Here is a 4,361-nt window from a genome sequence, read left to right as displayed (position 1 = left end):
TACGAGATCACATTAAAAAATGCATATAAAGTGTAATCTTATAGAAAAAAATCTGAATATAAAATGTCTGCATGTATGAGAATGTTATTTGTTACAAAACCAAACTGACCCACACTCACATGAGTCGAAACCTAGAAAAAAAAAAATACTGACTCGCTCTGAAAGTTTTTTTTGTTTTGTTTTGTTTTTTATTTTTGAAAAAATACAGTTTTGTAGTAAAGTCGCACCTAGTTCCCCACTAGTTCAATCCAAGGGTGAAAATACTTTGCCAGCCCTATGGCATGGAGCTCTTATATAATAGGTAGTCATGATAAAGATTTCCTTGTAATATTTTCTGCCCTTGACATGGGCACTCTGCAATCTTACAGTTGTAGGTGACTGAGACTTCTCCATTCTTAAGTGAAAGAGTCAAAGATCAATTCACTATTTACAAAACTACTCCCTTTAATGCTCATTCATGATAGTGTAAGAAGAAAAATGTCACTATCCATCAAAAATCTTCCTTGCCAACACAAATATCTCTGCAATTATAAAGAAGTCCCTCCTATTGTAATTGGCTCAACTTCAAAGTGAAAACCTAGCTCTATCCTCTCTCTCTCTCTCTCTCTCTCTCTCTCTCTCTCTCTCTCTCTCTCTCTCTCATCACCCTAACTCCTATTTTCTTCGATCTCTTCTTTTTCCATGGAAGAAGACAACGTCTTTCTACCACTTGGCAAGAGGTATGTCCTCCTGTACCAGGCCCAAAGTATGAAGGACACAACGGAGTTGACCCCATACAGGAGGGAGAAACCCGTTTTGCCAAGGCGCAAATTCATGGGAAGATCATTTATTGATCCATTCACTACGAATTCATTGCGATGAATGCAACTCTATAGAGAATACAACCATTTGCCTACGGCGATGACCCAATTTTTGGGAGGCCCGTATCATGTCTCACCCTGATGGCGGAGTGATCTACCATCACAAAGGCATATGTGACAGATGTGGCAAAAAGAATTACGACATCAAAATTTTATGGATCGGTAATGGAGCTATCAATTATGATTTGGAGCCTATTCTGTGCTTAGAGATCATTCTCAAAAGACCCTTTTGGGTGGTCACTGATGACTTGTTTAGTTCACTCGGTTTTCCTTTGCCGTCGTACAGTTTCAGGTGCAAAAGATGTTATGAGTCATTTAATTAGCACACACCCTTTGGTTTTAGCCATGAGGCCTAGAGCAAGGGCTCTGATACTAGATGTTAGGGTTGTAAACCCTAACTGAGAGAAATCTACTAAAATGCTAAGAAAACTAAGAAATAGAAATTACTGATTTTTCATTGATGGCCTCTCAAGGGCAATGTTTACAGTATTTAAAGGAAAACAGAAAACAAATATAACTGCTAGATGGTCCAGAATAGATGAGGGTGTCCTTAGTAAACCTAAGGGTGTGTACTAACTAAATGACTCATAACAAAAGACCTCCAGACAAATCCCCCATTATGAAAGTTGATTGGCTTACCTATTGGTAACCATGTTTATATACAGTTTGTGAAGTTTATACTATACAATGTAATCTCGTACATTCCAAACCTAAACTGATTAAAAAAAATGAAAATCTTTGAATGTAATCTAATTTAGTTACCAGAAAAAAAAAATCATATTTTTTGGAGAGAGTAATAAACTTAAATATTATGTTAATAACCATAAATTTATTTAATATAATTGTTTAACTATGGTCAAGAAAAAGGACATATGTCAAAAAATTAAGACGGTGGGCATTTTGGTGGGTAAATAATAGAGGTCGGCAAATTTGGATCCGCGAAGTCTTCAACAACGTGGTGAGTTATTCTCAGGAAACAATGAGAACAACAAAAAGGTGCTTCCTATGTTTATTCATATTTTGGAGTTGTATTTTGAAACTTGTTTTTCCTGTTTTACAAAACAAATGTACCGAACGCAAATTTCATGTGTTTTTAACTTCGTAAAACAGAAAACTGTTTTGCAAAACAATATAATACCGAACAGACCCTTAGTTATCTTGCTCTTATATATATAGAGCAAGATGAGACTAAATTATTTAAAGCGAATTTTGTGTTATTTATGTAATTCATAAATACAGTTTAGGTATTTGATCTTCTTTAAAAAAAAAATGTTAATATTCAAATCTAGCTTATGTGAGATTTGATGCATACGTATGTCTAAATTGTCTAGACAAAATGACTTTTGGTTAATTTGGTTAAACTTTGACTAAAAAGTAGGTAGCGTTGTTAAAATTGCTCTTATATCCTAAGCTGGCTACCAAAAAACTAACACATATAAAAGTTAACTATCAAACAAAACCAGATAATCATTCTCACACATTGGCAGACCTATGATTTTAATTTTGTTTGGGTGAGTTTCCAGTTAATGAGGTATGTGAAAATACTAAACCAAAAATATATGTATACACATAACTTGTAGTTATTTAATAGTAATTTGCCAATAAATTTTTCTTATACACCACAATACAAATAAATTCATAAGGAATATACATAACAAACTATAACAAAAAAAAAAAAAACAAATCTAAGGTCCAAGCACTCTGTTTCTCCTTCATTCACACTATTTCAGTGTTTTACCGACTACCACACTGTTATCTTTTTCATGCATACTGTTTCATCTTCTTTTAGGTGGTTTTATCCATCTAGGTTAAAAGAGTAATGCAAAATATCAATAAAAGGCAAGTGCATGTAGCAGATACGTACTCCCGTATGAAGATTATATGTTAATTTATGACAATGTTTTCAACACTTAAGCTGCGATACCTCAAAGTTAAAAAATTTTGTCTACTGGAACTCCTCAGTTGTCAACCCTCATACCAATGTCGATGTCACTTATGTCAATCCTCTTAGTCAAGAACATTTTACGTGTTTGAACTCCTCAAATATCAATTCTTAGATTCATCTAGCTGATAATTATGTTAATCCTCAAAGTCAAGAACACTTTATCTCGTGAAACTCCTCACCAAAACATGAAATATTTAACGGTTTACCAAATATTGATACACCTCAATCAATACTTGCATCTCAACATCTTTTCTCGGCTAAACACATTTTTCCATTAGAGTCCAACAAGGAAAGATCAATAAAATTCAAATATGCATCAGAGCATGTTAGTAGAGATGATGATGATGATGATGATGATGATAATGATGATGCAACAATGATTACTAGGAAAAAAAAATTATTTGTAAGAAGAATAAATGACCCAAAAAAATGAAATGCATAACCATTTTGGGAGGAATCGTAAGAATTCGATTAAACAAACGATACATACATTCAGACGACTCATACCTAACTGCACTAAGATCATCTCCATTGGATGGTTGCAATTTAGAACTTTTTTTTACAAAACTTATCTACAACGGGTGAGATGCAATCTTTAGGTTTTAAATATATGTTCCAAACTATTCACTTTGGCTCCAAATTTGGAACTAAAGTTGGCATGGTTATTTAACCAAACTATATACAAAGCTGGTCCTACTCATCAATTTAGACTTTTGTGGTTCCATTTTGAAATTGTTGACAAGTGTCAACCATTTGTTGACTGACACAAATTTCAGTTGTTTAAAAATTTAGCTGTTGTAGTTTTTTTTAGTAATTGTAGCAGGTTAGTTGGTGTAACAATCAATTTAAATTTTTTTTCCTATAAACACCTATTTCATTTCTTATTTCTATCCAACAACTTACTTGAATTTTCTGCAAAATCATGCATTCATATTCAGGTGGTTGTAGATTTTCAGTTCTTTTTTTTTTTGTTTCAATCAAAATGTCCAGTCTTTTTAAACGAAAAGAAAATGCTCAATTTTACCGACACAATAATGTGTCTTAAATGTAATTTTACTATTCTATAAAAACTATAATATAATAAGAAATTATGTATATGATAAACAAAAAACAAATGTAAAAAATTAAATATTCTAAAATTTGAATGATAAAACATTGAGTGTGGCTATTGGGACCTCCAAATTTGCTCACTATACCTCTCATTCTCTCTACACCTCCCTTTTACTTTTCAATATAAGTATTTGCTCACTAGACTTCATTTCAAATTCCTAACATAACCTTAGTTATTTATTGATATATATTTCAATCAATTAATTACCTCTTATTCAATCAATTGACCTCTCATTCTTTTCTTTTCTTTTTTTCCTTTTTGTTTGTCAACATCTATTATCCCTACCTTTATTTTTTGGTTATTTTTTCCATGCAAGAAAAATGTTCTATCAGGAACTACTCTATATATCTTTTTAATTGTTTTTCTCTCTTGTACGTGTTTATTTTTTCTCCTATTTTTTTTCTTTTTGAATAATTTGATCTCTATTTAGTACCTCATAATAAAT

Source organism: Fragaria vesca, linkage group LG2 (assembly GCF_000184155.1).
Source record: "Fragaria vesca subsp. vesca linkage group LG2, FraVesHawaii_1.0, whole genome shotgun sequence".
Taxonomy (NCBI): Eukaryota; Viridiplantae; Streptophyta; class Magnoliopsida; order Rosales; family Rosaceae; genus Fragaria; species Fragaria vesca.
The sequence above is the reverse complement of the archived record's forward strand: the minus strand, read 5'-3'. Positions refer to the sequence as shown.